At 39.2% G+C, this 27,741-nt stretch overlaps 1 long non-coding RNA gene across 1 annotated transcript; it reads right to left on the minus strand.

Moving 5' to 3' along the window:
* Positions 1-1,895: 1,895 nt before the first annotated feature.
* On the minus strand, positions 1,896-21,044 carry LOC135412080 (uncharacterized). Its single transcript, XR_010429493.1, has 3 exons — positions 20,899-21,044; positions 3,386-3,470; positions 1,896-2,107 (listed from the first exon to the last, which is right to left on the minus strand). It is a non-coding gene; the product is annotated as an uncharacterized LOC135412080 (long non-coding RNA).
* Between the last annotated feature and the right edge of the window lie 6,697 nt (positions 21,045-27,741).

Here is a 27,741-nt window from a genome sequence, read left to right on the forward strand (position 1 = left end):
ATCATGTTCATTTTCAGTGAAACCTCACACAGGTACCGAGTCTTTTCATGGCGAATTTCCTTTTTACTTCCTTTGCTCTTTTCAATTAATTTATTGTATTACTAAGACAGAACATATAGGGTTTGATTGCTAATAAATTATTAATCACAACGCATGAAATAGTTTGAAGCAAAATTGTGTCTGTCACTTGCAGACAGCACTGAAACAGAAATATTTTCTCTACCAAATATCATATCTAATGTTCCCACAATTTCCTTCCGAACTCATACATTATTCCGCTCCTGGAATATAAGTGCAATGCAATGAGAATATAAAACTGATTAAGGAATGCCTTGAATTGTTCCCTACAGAGTTCTGCAGAGCTGTCTTCACATGTAGGCTGTGTCATTTTATGCTTCCCTTTGTGTCTGCCGACTCGCTGTTCACAGGCCAGGCTGCTGTGGGGTGCCAGGTTCCTTGGGTGCCATAGAGCAGTGGCTGCTGCTCCCTCAAAGCCCTCCTATTATCCATGTAATTAGTTCATGCAGACTGATTAGGAACAACATCCCTAAGCCAGGGTAACTTGAGTTTGTTTTCACTCTAGTAGATAATAAATTCAGCCAGTTAGGACTTCTAGAAATTGGGATAGTTTTGATCCATGGGCTATGATATAAATACAGGAACTTAATCATTGACCTGTACATGGAATTGTTGCTTTAAGACTACAGCAATGCTATTATGAAAAGAATGAAGAAAGAAGTGAGTAATAAAACCATGGAGACATCATGATTTTCCCACAGTGAATTTTGTGACTTCTCATTACAGGTTTATGCAGAGGAGTGAAAAATTAAATCATTACATTTTAATGTTTTGTGTTCTTAATGTTCCAACATTAAGTACAGGGGCACAGATACAACAGAAACATCACTGAAGCTGGCACAGTGATTCAGTCAAACATCAAGGTACTTTTAGAAATAATACAACTTGTATAGAAATATGCCATAAGCATCTTTTGATCAAACAAAATTTACCTAGACATTTATCTAGTTACAAATACTTCTTTTTTTCAGAAATGAAATTTTAACAGAAATTGTAGGCATCAATTTTAATTCATTTCTTCAATATCCTTGTGTGGAAAGTTACTATCACTGGGGTTATTGATCAGTGATTTCTTTATCAGTCCACATGTTTGAAAAGAACTTGTTACAACATAGCAGAAAATACAAAAATACATGACATGGAAAACAATCAGGAGTAATGGTAACAACTTTGGCATCTTTTTCCAGACAGAGGTTTTTCTTCTGTATGAGACAGACTAGGAAGTTCTGACGGGTTTTAATATTCAGATTGATGCCTTAAGCCCCTAATGTTTTTTTTTATTATTTTTCTAATAGTTGTAAGACTGGTAAGAATTGTAGGTCTTAAAAAGCAGAAACCCTTTTGTCCCCTTGTTCCTTTCCCTTGTTTACCCATTCCCTAACCCTTTTACCCCATTCTATGCCTTCCATATCAACCTACCCCTGAATCCAGTAGCAGTGTTTAGTCTTTTGTCAAGGCAAAGGCCTAGACTGTTTGGAGAACAGCGTATCAGGGCCTAAACCACAGAGTACGGTCAAAAACTAGGTAACAATGTGCCCTTTGTACTCTGATGAAGCTGAAGATGATGAAGTAGGTGGTCCCAAAAAGACCCCAGACCCAATTCTCAGGGGGAGGGCCCGGGGCGGTCCAGAGGAAGGGCCAAAGGGTGGACACATCTGGGATTGGATGGATAATGTTATAAAAGGTAACCTTTCGGGCACGGCCGGCGCGCGTCTATATCACCTATTGCCTTGGCAAATAAACCCTTTCTTATCTCACCCCTAATTAACTGCTCCGGAGATTTTTTTCAGAACCAAAATACACCGGCAACAAGATCAATCAGCTTCCTGAGGGTTAGAGTTAACCAGGAAGCAGTTGCTGAGGAGAAACTGGGATGCCATTTGCCTGTCTGCATGGTTTCACGTGGGCCTCTGCAGCAGAAAGAATTTTGTAGCGCATGTGGCTATCAGAGGGTTGGACTGAGGCAGGTCCAGAGCAGCTTCCCAATGATCCTGGCTGGGAAAGAGGCTGGATGTCAGGATGAGATATCCTGTTTTGAGAGTAACAATAGGTCACAACTGCAGCTCTTATTAAAGAACACTGCTGAATTGATGAAAACTAAGCATTTTGCTTGTTCTTACAAAAAATCAAGGAGTGAAAGTAAAACTGCACTCATACACCATTCTATTGTTCTGTTTGGAAACCTTCCATTGCTTAACAACTCTTTTCAATAAGAGGTGAGAAATTATGAAATAGTACCCCTATCTGAGGATTTGATAACACTAATTTAAACCTCAGCTCCAAAAAATCTACTGCAAAAATCCAGGTGAAAATTTCTTTTGTGAGATCTTTAGTTCCACAATCATTATCACAATAGCTTTCAGCCCACCCACCTGGGATTCCTGAAAGAGCTACCAGTATTTTATGCTGAAAGTCCCTTTTATAGAGATCATTATAACTTACATATTAATGAACTAATTTAATAGAATTATTCTGCACAGTAAGTCATACCAAAGCTAACAGTCATATCAAAAGGTCTAACTTCTGTGTCTCTGATTATTTTTGCAAAATCCTTAATCTGTGCCTGACAGGTTCACTGTAATTTTGCTTCTCTGGGGAAACCTTTATCTCCTGTACAAGTTCAGGCTCCCCATTTTCATTATCTGTACAATGTGCTGACATACGATATAACCAGCAACCACACAGAATAGCAACACCGAATGGCGGGAGAACGTCTCCCTGTTTATATTACACAAAGGTTGATTTGATGGGCTGAAGCAATCGCCTCTGAGAGCAGACATAAGAGCAGCCTGACTCTTTCAAGTTGACACTTTGCAAATACCATGCAGGGCTTGCCACGGCTGCATGCTTTGTATCAGTTACGCCAGGAGATACAGTAAATGTCACTCCCTAAAGCTGCACATTACTAAATTAGTCCTGGTGTCAATTGTTATCTGGCAGCGGTCAGTTGCCAAGCCAGCGCTGTATTTTCAAGGGCTTGCTGTTTTGCAGTGAAACAGTACAGGCCCAAGAGGGCTGAGGAACTACAGATGCCGCCAGCGGCTGGAACACGTGAGGATTGCCAAGCGGCACTATTTCCTTTTGTGCTGCCTAATAAGGCAACTTATGTCATTCCCTGGGCACTTGCTTACAAACAGAGAACCAAATTTGTCCCTCTGTTGTACTCTTCTATAAGCACTGCTGAGTGTAACCAGTGGCAGAACCTGGTCTGAAGGGCACAACTGCAAAAGCAAGTACAGTGACACAGCCCAGACAGAAGACACACATTTCCCGATGAGGAGATTTCTGTAAAGTGCTGAAGCCCTACGTTTGTTGGTTGATGAACAAAGTGTGTTACGACTCAGGAGTTTCTTATTCTTCTGCACTTCAACTGTTGCAGAAAATAAACTTGTCTGGAACACGTACATAAAAGCATGGTTTATTATACATTTCATATATACAATATTGTTTGAAGGAGATCATAGGAAAAAATAGCACTGGCCATCTTTGAATGCTGTTTTCATAATATTTGCTTCCTGAGCATACAAAGCCATCCATATGACTAGAAAAGAAAAAGTACTGCTTCAAATGACTAGTGTTACTAGAGAATATTTCTTAGTTTATGTTTAAACTAACTAAACTAAAATTAATTCATAATTACATCTCATTTATTTGTCTCCATGTTGAGTCTTAATTTCTTCACTGCATCTTCATTCTCCCACATTCTAGTTAACTACGGCTTCAACTTAACATCTTAAGTTTTACAAGACAAATTCGGAAGATTTGCCCTCACCTCGTCTTCATTGAACACTTTTGCAACAACGTAGAAAAAGTCACAGACTCAGACTCCTCTCCTTCAGCATGATATAAAATACCTGTTGTAGGCCAGCACAGGATAATCTTCTCCCTGTATTAGGTCTCAGTCTTTATACTTACAATTAGGATTAAGTCTTCAAACTGTGAAGTTTGGAGACTTGTAAAGATATATTCAAACCCTATCTGTAACGCTGAGAGTGGGGAACTGTGTTTTCTGTAAAAGCCCTAGCCTTGGCAAAGAATCTTAGAGAAGACTTAGCTGCCAACTAGGAAATCACAGATGTACAATCTCACCCTCTCTGATTTAGACAGAAGATAATGGGTCTTAGAAATTCAAAGCCTCTCTTTAGCCACCGACCCTCTTCTGATTTCTTCTCCCCTTTTCCCCACTCTCATATATCCTTAGCATCTGTTTCATACAGTAGAGCTGTTGTTAGCAGCGCGCACAGATCTTCATGTCCAGATATGGCTTGTGGGTCTGGACCTTTTATGATTGCAAAATAGACCCCCACTACAATTCATATGTATTTTCCTGTCATAGCAAAGAGGAGCAAAAGGCTGGAAAAGGAACAGATTAACTGGTCTGGGAGAGAGGACTATGAGGCTGTGATGCTTGACACAGAATAATGGAAGGCAGCCTCAGAGCAGCACATTCCCACCTTCCACCTGGATGCTGCAGGCAGCTGACTGTAGAGTCTTGAAATGCTGATCTTCTCTGGGGGGCTTTATTGTCCACTTAGTGTTTCACTAGCAAATATGACAAAGATATATGAATTCTATTTCTTTCTTATATGGTGTAAAACTGAGTTTACTGATACCAAATGAGCTGCTCTGAATATACGTCAGTGCAACTGAGTCAACACAATGAAAGGAAAATATCGTGCACGTAGGTAGTTTGTTTGGTTTTTTTCAAGAGTGTTATAAAATAGCTCATAAAATATCTGACCTAAACAATAATATCTTTTGAGACATTTATGAAAAATAGAGAACCTTTGGCAGAATAAAACATCAGAGTGTTACAAATCTTCAGAGACACCCACTGCCTTCTTTCTGGAACTGTTCCTGCTGCTTTATCTCAGTGCTAGGATTTGTGACTGATACTTGCTAGGGTGCCAAATCTATCATGGGGATACCCTTGTCAGGGAGAAGAGATGGAATTAGTGGTATTATGAGAACTTGTGCCAAGATACAGATGTCCTAAACAAAAGGAGACTTCAAGAAGTAGTATAGACAGGTAAATGGCTTTGTCTGACTACACTACCATTCACTTTCTCTCCAGACACCTTCTCCTATATGTATTTTCAACTAACAATGCTTTGAAACACTACAAAATCTCATATTCTTTTGAAATATTATTTAATTTTAAATAGACCAAAGTAAATAATTTAATTGCAAACAGGCTGAAGGACATCTCTGCCACAAGCACCTACTGACAACTTCCTGAAGTTGTCAGGTTTTTCTGAGCTCTTATTGTACATAAATATGGAAGAGAATTAAAGACTTTGCCTATTGTTGAAGATAACGGAGTTTTGTAATAAGCATTAGTAGGCAATGGGCCATTAATTTCTTCTTACTTATTCTTAAAAGAGAATAGCATAGCCCTTTTATTATGGCACAGAGGATTAGGACGCTACTCCCACACCAAACTTCCATACTTTTATTAGCAAGTTGCATAATACACTCATTTCCTTGTGTTTTTCCAAGCAATGCAAAGAATAAATGTTTGGGGGGGGGGGGGAAGGATTTTTTTTGCTTATTTCAAACTATCTGGGTCATCTGGGCCTTCAAAATCTAAATTAAGTTCTCACAGATACAGTTTTTCAGAATGTTTCAGCATATCTGCGCTGAGACAGAGACTGAACTTCCAGCGCAGTAATTTTTGAAACTGGATCTCTGCTCAAGGAGACAGGAGAGATGGAGATGTCCCCTGACCACTCTTGGGGGAGGTCAGCTTTTAGGACCTCAGAAAAATTCAGAGATCTGTAAAGAAGATTACAGACTGGATTTCAGAAAGTTTGTCCTGCACTTATCCTAAGCCTCCAGAAAACTTGCTTCATAATTAATATTTGATAATAGGAACATTTATTAAAGGATTTCAAAACAAAATTTGCATTAATTAAAATGTGTGGATTTCTGTCATGTCTGTGAGATGATATCGGTCTAAAGCTGTAATGAGGAAAAAGGTGTGAACACGGGGGTTAAAATACTCGTGCCAGGTCAGAAACTAGGACTTAGTGGTAGAGCTTGGAATATAAACCAGACCTCTCAACAGCCAGCACTTCACTTTAGCCACATGTTGACTCGTACTGGGTGGCCAAAACAGCAGGCAATGTTTCTCTCTGCTTAATTCAGCAGTCAAGGCCTGTGGCAGGGAGTAAAGCAGAAATGGTTTTAATGGGCCAGATTCCCTCTCTAGTCAGTCTAAATCCATTTACTTCTAGAAGTTATCCTTAATTCATCCTGATGCAGCTAATAGAAGAATCAGACACAGTTAGGATAAGGATATTTCAAATAAACTTTTAAAGTCACTATAAACTACCCTTACACCTCATTTGTAGGGATTCCGTGCCTTTGAGAGATGAGAAGGGGTTGACATTTCTGGAGGGTTTTTTGGCAAAATTTCAGGCATTTTGGTTTGTTTTTTCAACTACACAACTTAAATCAAATCCAGTTTAGTTTTGCAGCTCTCAGTCTATAGTAATACAAACGTTTTTTACACTTTCCTAGTTTCCCTCCTCACTTCTGATATTATTAAACTAACAAAATAATATCCCATTTCCATTTCAATTATTCTTGTCTTGCCTAGCACTATGAAAGAATAGAACATGCAAAGAGGCCCAGTTTTACAAATCTACATACTATTTAGAAATATGAACTAAATCGACATGCCAAAAAATACATACAGTAGGAACAGGGAGCAAAGCAACTCCTGCATTGCCAAATGCAGCACAGCAGCACGCCATTTGTGAGTCATTCATCATTACCAACATGCATATACAAACATGCAGAAAACTGGCCTTCTTCCTTTGTAGTGATGTTTTGCTACCAAATTCCCACCTGTGGTGGGAATGTGTACTGAAACAGGCATATTTCTATCATAAGAAGCCTTCTTACATGTTGAGTGTATAACAAGACTACTTCCATGAACATGCAGTTTGGCTGATTTTAATAATCTTTCAAGGTGCAGACACTGATTCAGTGGTCAGTAACAGAAAGCCCCAGTGATGATGGAAAATGTGAAATTCTTCAATTTAGACATCTCCATACATCAAGAAACAAATAAGATTCGCGGTGTTTCTTCTCATTCACTTTTGGACGACATCATGCAGTAAATCCTTTTTTCTCCTCCAATACTTCTCTTTTTTATTTATTTTCATGAGTGATCACAGAGTAAGTGGCAATCTAACCCTTGAGATACTGGCAATCTAATCCAGTACTTTCATGATTTGTCGTCTATGTCAGATCAATACTGTGAATGTTATCTAAACCTATTAGACAAATAAACTCAATAAATGCTTCCTTAGTTCAAGCTATCAAAAACTTGCCCTCATTTCAATTATATTGTGTCATTAGTAATGTAGACCTTACCAATTCTTACTTTTTGGAAGGTAAGAATACCTTTTGGAAGGTAAGAAGTGTTGCCTCTGTGTTTTCTATGTTAACCTCCCAGAAGCTCATTCCTCAGCACTGAACAATGGTTGTGTCTCTGACTGGACATAATTTATCTGTCTCTCATAAATATGCATTTGAGTATGAATTTGAGAAGATTTGGGTTTCCTCCACACAGTTACACTAAGTCTGTGGATAGTTGAAAAAAAATCACAAAAATGGCAGAATGGTTCTAGAAATTTCCTTTCTTCCTGCCTGCCTGCCTTCCTGCCTTTCCTCCTTCTTTTTTCACTTCTTTTTTCAAAGGTGTCTTTTCACTGCAAAAGTTGCAGAACCTTACTCAAAGGATACAGCTGCATGAGCAATAAGAGAGAGGAATTACCAGCAGTCTTTCTGGCCTAATCGTGCTTCACTTATGAACTTTTTCTTTTATGATGCTGTCTTGGTGTAGGAATTGTATTCACCAATTTAGTGCTCCCACTGAAACACTCCAGATCAAATGCTACTTAGCCATTTCCCCTCTCATCTCTCCCTGTGACAGAATGGAGAGCAGAATTTGTACAAAAAGGTGAAGAGGTAAGAACAATTTACTGGAAACAGCAATGAAATAAGAAAAGAAACAGTTAACAACAACACCACTAATAACAGAATGTACAAGACAGGTGAATGATTCACACGCAATTTCTCACCGTGTGAAACCCAGCATCACCCAGCCACAAACGCCATCAAACCAGAAAAAACACTACCACCCTCCATCTCACTGCCCATGACATGGGATGGTATCAAATAAACCCAGAGTCCTGGCTGTGCCTCTGCTGGCTGCTGCAAAAGTTAACAAACAAGACATGGAAATACAAGAAAGACTCCAAAGGCAGAGATAAGGAAGTCTCTTTTTGCCACAGTAAGGACAAAGTGATTTAACCTGTGATATTTGCAAAGGGGAAACTGTTGGGATCTGAAATTCTACTATCAGCAGAAAAGGAACTGATAGGATTTTGTAGCAGGCCATGGACAGCAGGAGCTGGGAGAAACTCCTTATTCTGAGGAACCTCATTACAAGACTTGTTAACATTCAACTATGTTTGATTGTCCTGTCTCCTTCAGGAAGATATGGAAAGACTTTGTGATGATGTTGTCAGATGATGTAGAAACCCCTTTGTTCTCTCCCCTCCATGTAGTCCTTGCTACAGGAAAATATTAACCACTTTGTGTGATTGTAGCAGAGAATTGTGTAATCATCAAGTTAGTATAATTCGTCCCCTGATTAGCATAACCCATCCTCTTCATTAACATGCCTGCCTCTAAGACTTCATACTGCAAAGCAAGTGCTAAATAAAGAATTCCAGCTTCTACCCTCGATCTGGGATTGTTTAGTTTTTGACCTTCACAGGAAACAGATCTGACGAAAAGGGAAAGAAGCTGGCTGTCAAATTAAAACCTACAACAAGTAGTGGAGTACCTTCAAATTAGGCTGTTTAAAAAACTGAAAACACCACAAAAATGTACCCCTATTTGGAACTTTTTTTTTTTAATAGAAAAGACTTTGTTTCAAATACTGATTTTGCATGGAGGGGCTTTCAGTAGGGTGAAGTTCATCACAATTAATATCAACTACTTTAGTGTGTACATCCATATATATCATAAAAGGCCAACATTGCACATTTTTTCTGTTCACAATTAAAAATTTTTTTTGGCATCCAGGAATACAATCACCAGAGACTCTGCCCGTTACTCAGATTTAATCTAGTTTTATGAGAAACTCTGCAGACTGTACAAGCAGGACCCCAGCCCAGATGATGATAGCAATCTTTTCTGGACACAGAGGAAAGGGGTCTACAAAGCCAGTGTGAGCTAGAGTCTTTCTTCATTTCCTGGTCCATACTCAACGGGGCACAACTTTGCTGCTATATCTCTGTGTGGAGCAGATCCTTTAGCTCCAACCAGTAGGCACCCAGACTCTGAGATATCATGTTCAATCCCGAAAGACAACCCAACCAGAACTTTTAGTTCTGTAACTTGTCTTATTTTAGGCAGGTCTCCTGAGCTTCTATCTCAACAGGTGGCAGTATCTTTCAGATAATTCCCTGTTCCCAGAGGTGAAAAAAAAAAATGAATAAAGGGTAAAAATAGCAGTGAAGAAGAAGCACAAGCACTGAATAATGCAATGCTATGCAAGAAACTAATCTAATGTACTGGAAGCAATTTAGCAGTAACAGAAAACCAACATTCATGGGAATTTTTTTGCAACCCAAAGTTTCATTTAATATAATTTTGGAAGATATTCCATTTAGAAGGTTCAGAACTCATGAAAAATATATGAAATTGACTTAAAGGACAGATTTTATATCCAAAAGATGTCGTTTAAAAAGCTTACATACGCTCCATTTTATTGTTTTAACTTGTAAAAAAGGAGGAATTTGAATCTGTGGAATTATAATTGTTGTGAAAAAAAGCCTGTTTGGAGACTACTTTTTTAATGTTTAAACTTCTTTAAGCACTTCAAAGAATTTTAAGTCATATATCAAGAAATGCCCAAAGATAAATTAAGATTATTCATATTTCACTTTATTCTGGACAGAACAATCCCCTCAAATCCACAGGTCATTTATAGTTATTTCTGGAGCCAGTTTCTGTTATGCAGGAGATATTGTTTCATTTTTAGATGGAATAGTTTAAAAAGAAGAGTAATCATCTCTCAATCACTCTTTGTCATTGCTAATTGTCTCATTCCTTTTTGGTTTGTTTGGGGGGTATTTAGGGTTTTTTATTATTATTATTACTTTTAATTGCTCCTTAAATTTCTGAGATTAAGGACTAATATACAATGCTTTTCCATAAGTCAGAGAAAACCTTTGAATATGCATCAATTAATGCTTTGCAAGTTCATAATTTGATTTCACAGTACATACAAGTGAAAAATTGTAGACTAAAATTAGAGAAGTTTTTCGAACTGCAAAGGGTACAGTATTAAAAACTACACCAAGTGTGGTGGGTTAATCTTGGCTAAGAGCTAAACTCCCAATCAACCACTCACACACTCCCCACCTCATCCCTCACATCAGGACCAGGGAAAAAATAGAAAGAAGTGGAAGCACATGGGTTGAGATAAAGACAGGGAGATTCCTTAGTGGTTACTGTTGTGGTAAAACAGACTTGACTTGAGGAAAATTAGTGGCAATGCTGTGTTAATGCCTGGATGGGATGATCTTAGAAGTTTTCCTGACCTAAATGATTCTATGATTCTGTTTTTTCAGAAGTGTCTGATGGAATCAGCTGTGTTCTCTGGGGAGCCATTGGAGCTGGCTGGAACCAGCTGGAACTAGCTGTGTCTGGCATGTGGCACACCTGACCTCTCCTCACAGAAACTCCTGAGATCCCAACTGCACAGGAATTCAGCCTTTTCAAAATGAGAATGACCTGCCCTTCTGTGATTTAAGAATTCAACACAGATGATCCAACACGATTACTTTTGGCTACCCATAGATCAGTCACCACCATTTTCCATTCTTGCTTGTAGATATGTGTGTATGCATAATTATAGTATTAAAGCTGGTATTATTTGCATTTATTCCTACAGCAATTGCTTTGATTGCACTGCACCGCCAGAAGTAGGTCCTAATTCAGCAAAATGTAACTACTCCAGAATGGCAGTTACATATGTGTTTAAGCACACTAAAAAATCCCACTGAAGTGGGATGTGTTCAGATGTTGGCCTGATATGTGTCACTGGCTAAGGGAAGGTTGTCCTACTGGTCTAGTAGCCTCAGTTAATAATCCTAGTGCTGATTGAAAATAAAGAGGTCTTTTGTCCAGGTGGCTTATGCATCTAAGTTTTCTTCTTTCAACAGAGCTTTAGAATGTCTCAAGAGGCAAAAGCTTCCTCATTTCGCTCATGAGTGAAATTCTTCTGGCATATAAGGGTATAATAGCCACACTTTCACTTTACACAATGCAGAGTTAACACCATATCAAAAAAAGACTGCTGCGAAGAGCCATAATTTTATTCTTATTGCTGCCATTAAAGCATGCAAATTGGGTCTCAATGTGCTCATCAGGGGGTCACTCAAATTATTAGACCTATAACCTTTCAGCAGGAAAGAAGGTAACAGAGCAGCATTGATTTGTGAAGATCCAAACCACACAATGGCATTTAGCATGGTCATTACTGCAGGCAGACCTGTGGTGCTTGAAATGACTTTCTACTAGACCAACAGTGAAGGGAAACTGTCAGCCATCTAAGCCTGAAGGAAATGGGTAGAAAATGAGAAAATCAAGGTGAAATAAGATCGGTAATGGTGTGTATTTTCTCTTTGGTGAAAATGGTTACTCCTACTGACATTCATGAGAGATGCATGAGTATATATGTCCATGAATTAAGGTGTAAAATGTTTCCGGGCCTCATTATGCAGAATTACAGAATTGCTGGAGTTGGAAGGTACCTCTGGAGAATCTCAGAGCAGGTTGCACAGGATAGCATTCAGGTGTGTTTTGAATATCTCCAGAGAAGGAGACTTCACAGCATCTCTGGGCAGCCTGTTCCACTGCTATCAGACTCAGTATTTTTCCTTTGTATTAAGACGGAATTTCCTGTGCATCAGTTTGCATCCATTGCCCTTTGTCCTGACTCAGCATCACTGAAAGGAGTCTGGTCCACCTTCTTGACACCTGCCATTAAATATTGGTATGTATCGATAAGATCCCCTCTCAGTTGTCTCTTCTCCAGGCTAAACAGGCACTCTCAGCCTTTCCTCATAAGAGAGATGCTCCAGTTCCCACATTATCTTCGTAGCCCTTCTCTGGACCCTCTCTAGTAGCTTCTTACCTTTCTTGAACTGGGGAGCCCAGAACTGGACACAATACTCCAGATGTTGCCTCGCGAGGGCTGAGTACAGGGGCAGGATCACCTGTGACCTGCTGCAGTGCTCTTCTTAAAGCACTCCAGGATACCTTTGGCCTTCTTGGACACAAGGGGACACTGCTGGCTTATGGACAGCTTGTTGTCTGCTAGGACTCTGCAGTCCTTGTCTGCAGATCTGCTTTCCAGTTGGTCAGTCCACAGCCTGTACTGGTGCCTGGGGTTATTCTTCCCCAGGTGCAGGATCCTGCATTTGCCTTTGCTGAACTTCATTAGGTTCTTCTCTGCCCAAATCCCCAGCCTGTCCAGGTCTTGCTGAATGGTGACACAGCCTTCTGGTATATCGGTCACTCCTCCCAGTTTTCTATCATTAGCAAATTTACTGAGGGCACACTGTGTCCCCTCTTCCAACTTGACCCAGTACTGATACCTGGGGAACACAACTAGCTTCAGGCCTCCAGCTGTGCTCTGCACCTCTGGTCACAAGCCTTTGAGCTCTACCACTCAATCCACCTCACTGTCCACTCATCTAATGTGTATTTCCTATGAGGATTTTATGGTAAACGGTGTAAAAAACCTTGCTGTAGACAAGGTGAACAACCTTCACTGCTCTTCCCTCTTCTACCCAGCCAGTTATCCGTCATAGAAGGCTATCAGGTTGGTCAAGCATGATTTGCCCTTTGTGAATCCACGTTGACTACTCCTGATAACCTTTTCCTCCACACGCTTAGAGATGACATCCAGGACGAACTGCTCCATTATCTTTCCAGGAATGAAGGTGAGGCTGACTGGCCTGTAGTTTCCTGGTCCTCCTTTTTCTGCTTTTGAATACTGGAGTGACATTGGTTTTCCTCCACTCCTCAGGCACTTCTCCTGATCTCCATGATATTTCAAAGACAATGGAGAGTGGTTCAGCAATAACATCTGCCAGCTCCTTCAGCATGCATGGGTGCAACCCATCAGGGCCCATGGATTCGTAGGCATCATTTTTGCGTAAACGATTTCTACCTTGATCCTCCTAGACCAAGGGAAAGTCTTCCCTTTCTCCACTTTCTCTCTTACCTCCAGAGTCTGAGATTCCAGAAGGATGGTCTTAGCAGTGAAGACTGAAGCAAAGAAGGCATTCAGTAACGCCACCTTCTGTGTATCCTTTGTCACCAGGTTATCCACCTCATTCAGAAGCAGGCCCCAGTCTTCCTTTTGCTAGTGATTAATAGTGATGTACTTGAGAAGCCCATCTTCTTGTCCTTGACTTCCCCTGCTAGATTTAATTCTTAATAGACCTTAATCCTTCTTGTTGCATCCTTCCATACTCTGACAACATTCCTATATTCCTCCCAAGTGGCCTATCCTTTTTCCCATGTTCCATAAACTTCCTCCTTCTGTCTGAGTTTTGCCAGAAGCTCCTTGTGCATACATGCAGGTCTCCTGCTCCCTTTACTTGATTTCTTATTTATAAAAGATGAACTTTGTGCTTGGAGGAAGTGATACTTGAATCTTACCATCCTTTTTGGGTCCCTCTTCCCTCCAGGGGTTATCCCATGGCTATCCCATGGCAGTTTCCTGAAGAGGCCAAAGTCTGCTCCCCTGAAGTCCAGGGTAGTAGGAGCTTGCTTCACACTCCCCTTGCTGCCATAAGGATCTCAAACTCCACCATTTCATGGTCACTGCAGCCAAGGCTGCCCTCAAGCTTCACATTGCTCACTAGCCCTTCCTTGTTGGTGAGAACAGAGTCCAGCATAGCACCCCTCCTTGCTGACTTCTCTGTCACTTGGAGAAGGATGTTTTCATCAACACATTCCAGGATGGCTTATTCCCCGCTGTGCTGTCCCTCCAACAGACATCAGGATAGCTGAAGTCCGCCATGAGGACCAGGGCTTGTGAATGTGAGGCTGATCCTATCTGTCTAGAGGGCTGCCACCAATTCATTAGGAGCTTTTAAACTGTGCACAGGTGAAAATTTATCAGAGGGATACAAGAGTGACCACAGGCCTCCCTCATGAGCACAGACACCTAGGACACGCATTCCCTGAGATTTCCTCTGCAGCTTGAGTCATCGTTGCATTAACTCTTAATCATGAAACGTTCCTTTCACATTGCATTGGTGTGGCAGTCTATGAACTGAGGAGAATCAGGGACAAAAGTCAGATGTATCTGATTAAAGGAATTGTACATATTGCAAGTTTTTAAATGTATAGCGCTTCTCATCCTAAAGAGAGTATCCAAAATAAACTCAAAAATTTGTACTGCAAAGTATTTCTCACTGTTTTGATTACAAAGGGGGCTCAAAGAGATTGCTTCTGTTGTAGATCCATATGTTTTGTCAGACTATTATCAGCATTTAAAATGGTCAAATGTGTCTCATATGAGACTAAGGGCTCTTACCACTTCAGATACCAGCTCTGAGCTCTAATCCTTATGTTTTACTGCCATAAAAAATGTTACAGCTACATACTTAAAAATAACTATAGTTTTTTAGTAATTTTCAAATGCCCAAAGAAAATAATGACCCAGGAGAGGCAAGTCAGGATAAAAGTCCCATTTAAAGGTGATTATTTGGGAATATTATATTACTGAAGACAGGAATTATTAGTTACTGAGCAAGAATTAGCTACTGAACAGGAACGAAATTTACTAAGCAAGAGCAGTGATATGGAAGGGGAAATAAATATAAAATTAACAATGGCTTAAAGAAAGTTTACAAAGTGAGAGGAAAATTAAAAAGAAGGATAGATTAATAGCGGTCTTGTAGTACATTCCTCTCCAACCATTTCTGTATATAGTTTTGCATACATTCCCTATTTAGGCTTCAGTCCCACAGATAGATGTGAGAATAAAAGTTGACTCAACAGGAATGCATTTATGTTTACACTTCATTACAGCTTGAGGATCTGAAGAAGTGGGAGTGACCTACTTCTCACTGTTTGTAAATAGTTGAGGTTTGTGAGTGGTAAGACTCAAAAGGAAAATGTATGTTTACATGGATGGCAAGAATCTAGAGTCAGGACAGCTAATGCAGTTACTGAAATCATAGCAAATTACTTCTTCAGAGCCTTACTAATCTCTAACATTGATTAGAAGGCCTTAATACAGCACATAATATATTCTGACTGTCACTGTCTTGGAGTATGCTTAGAAGCAATTGCTTTCAAAGACAGGAGTTTTGGTCAATTACCACTAAAGTCAGAAGATTCAGCGTTTGGAGAGTCCACACCATATCAAACTAAACCAAAGCTAAGAAACAAAATGATACATGCAAAACCCAGGAATGTACTTCATTGTGTAGGCAACAAAAGTTCCATTCAACTGGGAAAGATCCTCAGTGGGTTATCTGTATTCCAATATGCTTTAAACCTTCCTTGTGTTTGGAAGAAGAGTTGGCAGTACGCTGCATCTGCAGTAGACTGTTGCTGAATGCTGAAAATCAAACACAGAAGTTATACCCTAGCCTAACATCCTAACATTTATTGTATCAGCTGCCCCATTTACAATTTTCCTGTTTTCTCCCAGAGCTGGGAAAACAGTCCTTCCTTGTCCTGTTATCTCACCACCTTCAAGATGTTCAACTCAGCAGGCAGGTGATGTAGAGGAGAGAATGAAGAGAGTGGGAGCCCAAGCATGTGTTATCACTGTTTGTAGCTATAGATCTGACACATTCCCTCTCAGAATTTCTCCACTTACCCACGCTCTTCCCAAGGAATCTTAAAATCCAAACTACTTCCAAACATAGGGAAGTATAGATGAGATATACAATCATATTCCCAACTTCACAACCTCGAGTGAAAGTACCATCTAGAGAAAGGGTGTTTACTAGGCAGAATCCTCCTTTGAACTGTCATGAGTACATAGATTTACTTGCTTGTAGTCAGGCTTTTAGTCTTCAAGACCAATCAAAACCACACTTTTTTAGTGTAAAAGTTAAGAAATGCACTTGGAAACAGGTAACAAAATGTATACCTTTGCCATCAAACTTGTTCTAGAAATCATCCCTCTTGAAGTTCTCTGCCACCACTGACCATACTGGTGTTTTGTAGGGAGGTTTAACTTTGAGAAATCAGCATCTTCGTGAGATTTTACACATTACTTCTCTTAACATTAATGCTGAGTTCTTTTGACAATGAAAACTAAGAGTGGAAGATCCTTCTGTTGATGCTTCAAAATAACAAAATTTACAGAGGTGATGTTGTACTTTATTGCAAGGCCACATTTTTAGATTTGAAGCTAAAAAAATCTTTCCTAAATGGGATGTTAAGTTTGATATCCTCTTACAGAAGTCAAATTCTTCCCATGTCCTCCCACAAATAGTCTTCACACCCACACGGGTATGTGACATGTACCCACACTCACTCAGCTTAGCAGTGCCAACATGCACCCTATTACCTCCTTCAATTTCTACATTTTTAACATTTTTTTGCACCTTCACAGAAGGATTTGACTGTTTTTCAAACACCAAAATAGCTTTAAAGTGGTGGGTTAGTGTGCATTCTCGTTAGGATTCAAATGCAATGCATGGCACTTTCTGCAGACCCAGATACTAAAGAAACATTATCAAAATAAATAAAATGGAAGAATTTTTACTTGTGAAGCAGAATTGTGTAAACTTGGCTGGATGCTATCTAATGAAAACGTTTCTCAACTCCTGCTTGTTTTTTTGTTGTCACTTCTAGAGCTGTGTCGTTGGTACTTCTACTCTGGAAAGATTTAACCTGTTCATTTATGTTTCTCTAAAGCTTTAAAGTTCAGAGTGGTGGATCACAAGACTGTGTGAGTTTTTCCATAATCCTCTCAATAAAAGCAGACTCCTTATAAGACCTGATGCCTCTGTGATCCTTGACTGATGAGTATTTGTACCTTAACATTTAACTAACTCACCAACTGCATGTCCTACCATTTATATTTTGTACTAGTAGTGAGAAAGGTGTAAATTCTCAAAGGTGCATTGAGGTTTTATATCTCACTCTGGCAGTTCCTATGTATATCACTTCATCTAGCTGAAGTGACCAAGTGCATGTTACACTGACTTCAAGGATACGGAAATTACCTCATTGAATGTATGTCAGCTGTGCTCCCTGATCTCTGAAGAAATACTGAATAAAATGTAAATATGCCTGCGGTGTCTGATGTCAGCCATGATCTGCTCTCCCTGATTTAGATTTCTATATTTCATTTGAATTTACACTGCATTAACCATATGTGAGGAGCGCATTATGTGAGGATTTAGGTGTTGCTTATCCTTCTTTTTTTTAACAGTGGAGTAATCCAATATTTTATATCACTAGTTTTTCTCCTGCACCGTGCTTGTTCCAAATTCATGCAGATGTGGAAAGCTGAATAATTGGTCAATGCCTGTACTGACATCCATGTCTCAGAACACAGACTCAACCTACCTCTCAAAAAATGGAGACAGAAATAGGAAATACGAGGGTGTCCCCATAGAGAGAAGAAAACCAGAAGGAATTTGGGCATTATACAAGTAGATGAGTGACATGAAATAATTTCAAAATTCTTTTATCAATTTGTTTTGTCTCCTTCAAAGGGAAAATAATTGTTTTGTGTTAACTACTTTCATTGTACTTCCTGCCAGATTGACTTCACTTAAAGATTTGAAGTAAAACAACAGTAGACAATTGAGTTCTGAAGCAGAGCTGACTTTAGTATTATTGGGACAATATGTCCATGTGGGTCTATTCAAGTACTTCTTGAAATTCGCCAGTATTTCATTTTCAGTAAGAAAAAGAAGGTGGCAAAAATTATGCCTATTTAAACAGTCCCATTCCTATATCCTTCCATGAAGGTTTCTTGTTTGTTTACTTTAAATATTTTTGTATGTTACACATTATAAAAAAAAGCTAAGACAAAATAGAACTATTTTAATGTTGTTTAAACAGAAGGCTTTGAAAGAAATAAAACAGCTTGTACTATTTCTTTCAAAAATAAATGAAATTGTCAGGGTTTGTGCTGATTCTTAACACAGCCAAGTTTTGAAATCATTAAATACAGCATTCCTACTCCTGGTACTGGATTTGTCATGAATTTCAGCTTGATTCTGCTTTTGTTGCTGCTGACCACAGAGGGCCATGTTGACCTCAACCTAATCCCCTTTAGCAAATTCTTCCACTGCAATATTTTTCTCTTTAACTTTGTAAATTCAAGTTCCTGCTCATTACTGTTCAGTTATTCTTTTGGCTGAGCATTACATAGAACTTAGAGAACAAGACTGTTTTAATTCCTTTTTCCTCTTTCCAGTCAGATGGCTGCCTTAAAGCAATCTGTTTTGATGAAAAACAGGATTGCTTTTAAGATATGAGTTTTTCTTCTTTTCCACTCCCATAATTTTTGATGGCACCTGGGGTAGGGAGGCCTGTTGCCTGCAAGAAGGAATGTTATATATGTGGTGCTTGTGAGAGAGGCAGCACACAGGAATGGAATGTGGAAAATTGTCTTGTCTTGCTTTTCCTTTTCCATTTACTTTTGCCTGCTTGTGTCTACAGCCCTTTCCTTCCCTCAGTTCTTTAGTTGGGTTTGGGGTTTTTTTCTTTCTTTTCTTCCTTCTTTTTTTTAGACTCTTTAGAAGAACTTTTAGGAAAGCTAGTGCAATTTATGCTAGCAATTATCCCAGAGGGGCAGGGACTAATTGTTCTAATTATTACTTGGGGTCATATGGGGAGATTTAAAGCCTGGAGCCAACTATAAATGAGCAGGTTAAAAATTAGCATTTTTGAATTTGAGAGGCGGCTGATAAACCCCTGTGTTGCAATGTTCTTTACTAGGAGAGAACCTGATAGAACAGGTGGAGCAAATGGAACAGAAATATGTTTCTATTCACCTGATTTTTCAATAGGAAAATAACCTAATGAGACATGGTTGCAAGGAGATTCTACTTTGTTTAGAGAAACCATTTTTGATAGTAAGACTGCCTCATGAGAACAACAATATACAGAAGATACAAAAGGACTACCATCACTGTAGCAACATGATTTGGCTCACTGGAGCAGAACTAATTGTAAAATCAGGATCAAACTCAGAAACAGGTAATAAAAGTAATCTGAATGTCCAAAATAGGGATCAGTAGTTACTGAAGTGACAATTCAGTCATTCATGTAAGGTTTTTGCTATAGTTCAGCAGCCATGTCCAGCAGTGAAAATTTGCTTTGGTAAAGTTTTAATACCTTTAGGTTGTTCTTAAACTTTTCTAAAGTCTTTGCAGAAGTCTTTCTAGATGTTGGCATAATATCTAGTACAAATGAAAACCTTTTTGAAGACTCTTGTGGCCATTTTATCATTAATACAAATACTCATAAACAATACAGACTGGAAATAAGTCCCTTGAGGGATCCCCATTCACCCTTCAGGAGTAAAACTTTAACAGTCTCAAACACTTAGGGAAAAAAAAAAAAAAGAAAAAAAGAAGGAAAAAGAAGGGGGAAAAAAACCCACAGAAATAAAGCAGGTAAGAACTCGTTTTAGTTATTTCTGTTCGGACATGATTTTTCTTTCTTGTCTGGACAAGGTCTAAAGGTAGGTTTACACCAGTTTTGATTAATAGATTAAAACACATCCTGGTTTTCATGCCAGAGTTTTCCCTTGTATTAAGTGACAGAATGCATCCTGACATGGCAATAGGTTGCATATGTGAAATGGGAAGGAAAATTTATCTTCCAATTTCTAATCCCTACTGTAAATCTTGTAAGCACATGTACTCACCAGAACTTTTTTTTTATATTAAGAGATAAAGAAGACTTAGCTGGTACCAGCAGGTACCAGTAAATGTAGCTCAGTTTACAGTCACCTCATTCATTAATAGCTGACTATAATGGTGGGCAGTGGGCATGAGATTCTAATGGGAAGGCAGATTGCCTGGTCTTGTCAAGGTTTAGGAAATGAGTGAGAACTTAGTCAAAAGTGTAACAGAAAAGCTGTTATGTAGGTTATGTATAATCACCAGGCTCTGTGAGGTGTTGATGTAGATTATCTCAAGCCTTCACCTCACATAAAATGGTGCTCACACATTTAATAAGGAGACTTGATTAAAATGCCATAAACACACAGTTCTGTAGGAAAACAGAGGTTAGAGCAGCAGGAGGCATTAGAAGCAGCCAACAGAAAACTATGGGGGTGTTTTCTAAAGGTTAGAAGAAATCACTCCTGAGTAACTCCATCTTCCCTATAAACATGGAAAGGATATTTTGATATTTTAACATTTCAGTTGAAACAGGCAAAAAACAAAACAACAACCAAACAAGACGACATCTGTCAGAAATGCAAGTGACAATTTCCTGTCAACAAAACATTATCTGAATTTTCATGCTTGGAGACTTTGAGACTGGTGATGTTTGAAAATAGTCTCACTCAGAGTTTCAATTGATTGTTTTCAAGCAGTCATAGAAAACCAGGCAGAAAAGGGCATGGTAGAGTCATCAGTTCTCCTTTCTCTGTCAAAAACAAAGAGCTGCTGTAGCTACATCGGCCCTGACAGGGACTTGCAGGAGCAACTGCTACATTGAGGCAGGAGAGTCCCAACCAGAACTTTGCAGCTCTCAGTAAAACCAACTGAGCCTCACCTGCTGTGGTGAGCACAAGTAGAACACGTGTTTGCTCCAGGCCTGTCACACCACAAAAGCACAGAGCAGTGAGCATCGTGCTGCCACGGCCCGAGGGGAAAGGGATAGGGGCACAGCACCACGCAAAGGATTCAGATGCAGCTGAGGGTGTGGGTGCAATACCAATTTATTAAGAGAACACAGGGACTTATATAGGGTAAGTCTGAGGGGAGGATTCATAACTAGGGAGGTGCATGGGACTGACAACCAAGGGTGAGACAGGATTGGGAGACAGGGAAAAGGTGGATGTGACTTGTGGGTATCCAGGGGAAGGGACCAAGGGGGGCTCACTCTGCACTGCGGCAACTCTCAGCCAACCAGTGACAGAGGAGTGGGAAAGCAGGGGAGAACAGGGGAGTAAACAACTTTTGGAGGGAAAATCTGAGGGACAAAGGTGAATAACATTAGGGTACGTTAAACTTAGTATGAAATCAATGATAAACTGGGGAATAACAGTCAGCCCAGTAAGATATCAGTCCATTCAAGCTCCATAAATGTCTCTCCATGCTTGAAATCTTCCCAATCGGATTTCTTATTCTCCTCAATGTGCCTTTGGGACAGCCCTTGGGGGAGATTTTAGTGGTTGTCCTCAGGCTTACAAAGACAGGCAAGTGTCACCTCGAGCTCTATGTAAGAAGCTGCACACAGGACAAATTCATAAGGTCCTTTACTAAGTATTTGTTTGATTTTAATGTTTTCAGTCATGTAACCACTAAATATTCTAATAATTAGTATTGTCTTGGTAATGAATAATCTAGGATGTTCTTGCTTTATAAGAATTTGTTCTCTTAAATCTCCATTTTGTGCATACATATACATGAGTTACTACACATACATAAGTCACTACAAAAATTTCAGCTGAGATCCCCAGCAACCAAAAAGCATTAAAAAGACCACTGAATTCATGTGCAAGCTCTTCTTAAAACCCACCAGTTTTAAAGATCACATAGCCCTGACAGTCAATTGAGTTTTTATTTCTCTTTCTTTAGTTTACCTGTTTTTCTTTCTGTTTTCCTATTCTGGCATCAAAATCCCGATACCTGCTTATTACAGATACATTGTGTCATTTGGACATTGAAAATTATATTAGTGCAAATTTGGGCCCATGCACAGGAAGCACCAATTGAGGGTACAGTCCAGCTCTCCCTGTAATTGCTGTATCATGTGGTAAGAGATTGTGCAATGCCCTGTGCAACAAATCTGCTACTAGTACAACTGCATTGGAGTGCATATTCTCCTCCTTCACTCACAGATGCCTTTGTTTCTTTTTCCAGAGCCAAGACATGGGTAGTAAATGGGCTGCACCATCTTGGGGGTTGGGATTTCTCTTAAAGAAGGAGAGGAGCATACTTCTGCCTTGGTCACAAAAAACACAGGTTTGCATGCTCATATCCCCAGAAAAGTTGGTGTCCTGTTAGTGAAAGATGGAGGAATAGGACAAGGGCATCTGAGGTTTGAGGGGTCCTATATGCTGTGATTCTCTGAAATGGTAAAGAAGCCCATAAGAACAGCAGATTCAGACAACTTTGGAGTGTGTGTTTTTCCAGGGAGTCGTTTTATTTATCTTTTTTGTAGGAGAAATCCCTGGGTGAGCCAAACCCATTCTGGACTATCTGATCTTTAATCTCATTAACTCCAGCCTTTCTCCAGCTGCATCAAAGAGGACTGAATTCAACAACAAAAAGCATTAGGCCCTCAGCGTCTTATTGTGCTCTACTACACAGAAGAGACTTAGATATGCACCCTGCACCATTACACCCATACCAATGGGAATACTCTCAGTAGGCTTTAATACATTTTCAAATGTTAATTCTTAAATTAAATATCAAAGTATTAAACATGAAATGAATAATTAAATAGGTTCTAGTATTTTAACAGAACAAGCCCATATAGACAAACAGCATACCGAACTAGAAAATATTCAGACACAGGTGGTCTCCTTTACAGATTTTTGTCAGATTTCACTGTTAATCTAGGTAGAACAGCCTTGAAGAATGAGCCATGCAATTCTGCCTTTAAACTCCTATATGGTATTGGAAACAAATTTGCCTGTTTCCCATCTTCAGTTGGTGTCTGTCTCATTTGTACACACAACAAGCTCTTCAAAGTACAAGTACTCTTACTGTGACTCGAAAAAAGTAGTCTCTGCCTATGAGATATAAGTATCTCATAGATCCAGGAAAAGTGAAGGATGGATAGCCAAGCCCATAATTTAATGTTAGATGATCTTTGGTTGTATGATTTCTTGCCACATTACAGTTGGATAGCAGAAAAGTGTATGACATGCCAAACCTGCTGGAGATGTGCTCTCCGCAAGAAAAACTTTTCTCATATGAGTTACAGAGATACCAACAGGAATTTATAAGCACATAATTCCACCCATCAGAAATATATGTTGGGATTGCCAGCATAGTGTGACCTGCCACACTATGCTTAAGGACAGAAAATGCTTAAGGACAGGGTGCACAGTAGCCTCAAAGTTAGTAAATTTGCAGAGAAAATTAAATTGTGTAAGGTTTAGATGAAGAGCCCATAAACACAAAACAGTACTAATACATTCCAGCTGGTCTAAGAATGCAGGCTGAATGCACGCAATAACAGGATAATTTTATTTTGAGATAAATTTCACTCCAGCCTTTACCACAGATTTGTGTGGGTTTGGCATATATGTTCCTAACTGTACTTTTAACTTCAAAAGTGGATAATGATCAATTATAGAATCCCATACTGCTGTGGGGAGGCAGGGACAAAGGGTTGGGGACAATGTACTGAGCAGTCCTGGCTTCAGCAGCCAGCATCAATGGCAGTCACAAGCACTGTGCTCTGCCTCTGTGGACTGAACCTGTGACATAGAAAAGACTAGTGAAAAAGTCCACAAGCCCATGGATCTTTATTAACATGGAGCTTATGTAAATTGCACATTAAATAGGTTACAATACTTCCACTTGGCAAGAAGAGAGCCAACCATCTGGACTGATGTGATTAGCAATGTTCATTCTAATATTCTTTGACTAAAAAGCACAGAGTTTTCTGGAAACAGATATACATGAGGAAAAAAATGGAGGATTTCTTTAAGCTGTATTAATATTGGAAGTTGTGCTGTGTAATTCCAATTCATTTGGGTAATGAGGTGTACTAATTTTTAGACTCAATCTAGTTTAGACACACAGCATGCATATGCCCTGTAATAGGAGTGTTTATTAATTATATTTAATTGTCATCGTTTTTCCTAATGATAGTTGTATTCACCCCTGTTCATTTTTGTTTCTGAAATGGCGATTAGTGAGAACAGGGGACATGGATGAATAGGTAGCTGGAACTAAGGAATTATGGGTATCTGCAGGAGAAAAATCAGCCCTTAGCAATCCAGCCGTCAGTACAGTCATCCGGGGCCATCATGCTCCAGTGATTGGGAAAGGAAAGCTTGTCCAAACCCATTGTTGCTCTCCTGGTGGCAAGCAGGCCAGTCATACGGACAAGCTGAGTGCCTTTCATATATGGATGTCTGCACCATGAGCACAGGCTTAATTGGAATTTTTCAATTAGCTGATTGAACATTTTTATGGGGTTAAGTAGTGACAACCTCCACAGCACTTACAGGAGGGGCATTACGGCTTACAGGCCTTAAAAATGCCACCAGTAGGTGGAGAACAAGTGCCATGAATCACACACACATGAGCACACATGCACTCGATCTTGGCACGTTGCTGTAACATGCAGAGTAGCATTTTGTCACTAGGATACCAATCCCATAGTCCTTTCCAGTTGCAACAGAAACATCACCAAGTGCCATGATGACTCTTCATGAAATTGTAGCTTGTATGTTTGCAAAAGCTGTGTTAGAGCCATGATGTAGCCTCCACACATGCTAATGCCCATCTGCAGTGGTTGTATATGTGTGTTCTTCAGCTTCTCTGAAGGTACACCATGTATGTTATGCCCAAATTCAAGACAGGAAAAGGAGGAGAGCTGACGAATGCTCCATGCATCTAATACATCTTTGCACATTCACTTGCATTTTCTGTTATATCATGATATAGTGAGAAATACTTCCCAATTTCATGAGATAAAACTGTGGTAGAGGGCAGATGTGAGGGCTCTTTGTTGAAGCCCTCTTTTTCTTCAGGCTGGACTTCATAAATTCAATACATATGTGAATACAATGATGAACAATTTAATTGCACAATAACCTATGGGAGAAAACTGTCTTGAAATCCAGCTAGTTCTGTTTACTTTTTTTGAAGTAGCAAACATTTTCCTGTCAGAATAACTGACACAGGCCACATCAAGACCTCTCCAATTCTGAGCCCACACAAAGTCCCTATTTTTCATTTTCTTTTCTTTTTTTTTTTTTCAACCCTGTGTTTCTGGGAGATTAAGCCCATTAAAAGGAGAAGTGCTGTAGACTACTTTCATTTTGTGTAAGGCTGGGTATTGTTTCCTGTTCTTCCGTCCTGTGGTAAAATGCAGTAACCATGACCATCTAGGACTGCATATTTCTATGTTGCAATTCATTCCCCTTTTGCTTTCTGAGTGTCTTCCATGACAGTGGAAAAAGTGCTGCATCTTGTGGTGCTGCAGCTTTTCTTCATAAGGCCTTCTTCCTGAGAGAAATTCCTGGGCCTTCCAGGAATGTATGTATATACAAAATATGTCATATTTGAAGACTAATAACTGGAACATGTCGGGTAGATAGATAAATAATTTTTAGTGAAAAGATATCTTTTACTGCAAAGATTTCAAAAGGGTTTGAAAAGTGACACATCCTTCTGACACAATGTGACACAGTATCTGTCCATCAGCATGTTCAGTCAGACCCACCAGCCAGGACAAAGGACCACTTGTGCCAGCATGGAATAATTTATCTTCCTCTCTAGATCAATGCTTGCATTTCTCTTGCCAACCTTAACTAGATACACAGCATTTTTCAACTGTTCCACAAATACTTTGAATCAGAAAGATGCTGGGTTGGAGGGGAATGAGCAATCGAATTTTGGCAATTGAAATGTACTCCCATCTTTGTTCCTCAGTCAGCAACATCCTGTTAACTGTAGTCATGATGACTTGTTTCACATTCCAGTTGGGATGTCTAGTCCCTTTGTTACAGCCTTTTGATGGAGTCTGAGACCACATGCCTCGTCATATGCAATTGGGAAGCTGTCACATATATCACCCAACAAAAGCATGGTGCCCCTGGGAGAGCTCCAGAAACACTGTACAGCCATGCTACCAAAAGCCTGCAGCACACTCCTGAAAGAGCAGCTCCACATTTCAGGAAGTAACAGATTACAGAATGATTCTTCCATTAAGATTTATGCTTAAAATAGAGGAGCCGCAACCCCGTGCATTGGCAGTTTTCATCAGCTGATTAAGCATGACAGATGAAGCAGACTTCTGACCTTTCTGAGGGGAAAAGGGGAAAAAAAAAGAAAAGAGTAATGGCCTCTTTTTCACCTCCATATTCAATTGTGCATTTCCTCAAACAAATAAAAAGACACTCTTGCAGCCGAACCAAGAGGCCACGCAGTTAGCCATGGCCACCTGAAATTGTTCAATCAAGAAGGAAGATGACATTTTGTGATTTGTCTGTTCATTGCTCCTGGGGTGGGCCATTGCTCCTAAGTGAAGAATAATAACTGTCAATTACATTCAGATCATGGAAAGGGCCCTGGCATTCTTAGGCAACCTGTTATTAAATTGTTAGCTTTCCGATGTCTACCTTATTACTTTAAACACACATACCAGACTGACTTTAAATATACACACTAAATCCAGTAATAAATCTTTCCTAACCCTAGGAACTTAATTTGCTGAGAGCAATCAAAAACTTAGGATGTATGCTCAGCCTTTAACTTTTAATTATTTTTTTTTCAACTTTGTGAAGAGTTCTGCATATGCAAGTTGCTTTCAGCAAAGTCCCCTACAAAATTGCTTTGTTGTGGAAGTCTCCCGGATCAAGGTATGATTTTTTAGAGGACAGGAACTAATATCTGGGGAGAAGAAATTGTTCTGATTTCTTAAAAAATATTAAAAAAAATGTATTGATAACATGGAATAAATATATTACATATATACTCTTTTAAATTTTTTGTCTACAATAGCATTTAAAGAGTTGGATAGAGGTTGGTTTACTTGTGACAGCACATGTAGCATAGCTCATTATTTCTGAATTTGCCTTTATTTCTTAGCATAATTTAGTCATAATCCTGTTATTTAAATTTTGCTAAATATGTTAGTTGATATTAGATTCCTTTTTAACAAGCTATACTCTGGTTGAAGGAGAAATTAATTCAGGGATGTCCTATGTCCAAAGTTAGGAAGTAAGTTACTCTAGACTATTACGGCAATTTCTTCAGAGTTTGCAATATAAAAATCTATGAATCTATGAATTTCTTACATTTAGAGAAGCAGTATTTAATTAGAATTATATATTACTCGTTAATTAGAGCTATATATTACTGCAAAGTGAAATAATAATCTACATTACAGCCTTCCTGATTTTATACTTGAAAAATTACTAAATGTTTAAAAAGAGATTGCAATCTTTGTCAGGTTACCTTCTTCCTTACTTGCATGCAGCAGAGCAATCTGCATACTGTTTCTGATTTTTGTGTGGATTCAAAGGTGTTTTGTAAAAGACTGATGATATGGTATGCCTTCTGAGATTTTGCTTGAAATGAAAATAAAAAGAAAAAATATTGTTGCTTAGATTAAAAATGCTCACTTTTATAGGTTTCCTAATCCCTTGTGAACTCAATAGCCTAAATCCAGCTCTGTGAAAACTTTTGTGTTCACCAGCTTGTT

This window comes from Pseudopipra pipra, chromosome 3 (genome assembly GCF_036250125.1).
Source record: "Pseudopipra pipra isolate bDixPip1 chromosome 3, bDixPip1.hap1, whole genome shotgun sequence".
Taxonomy (NCBI): domain Eukaryota; kingdom Metazoa; phylum Chordata; class Aves; order Passeriformes; family Pipridae; genus Pseudopipra; species Pseudopipra pipra.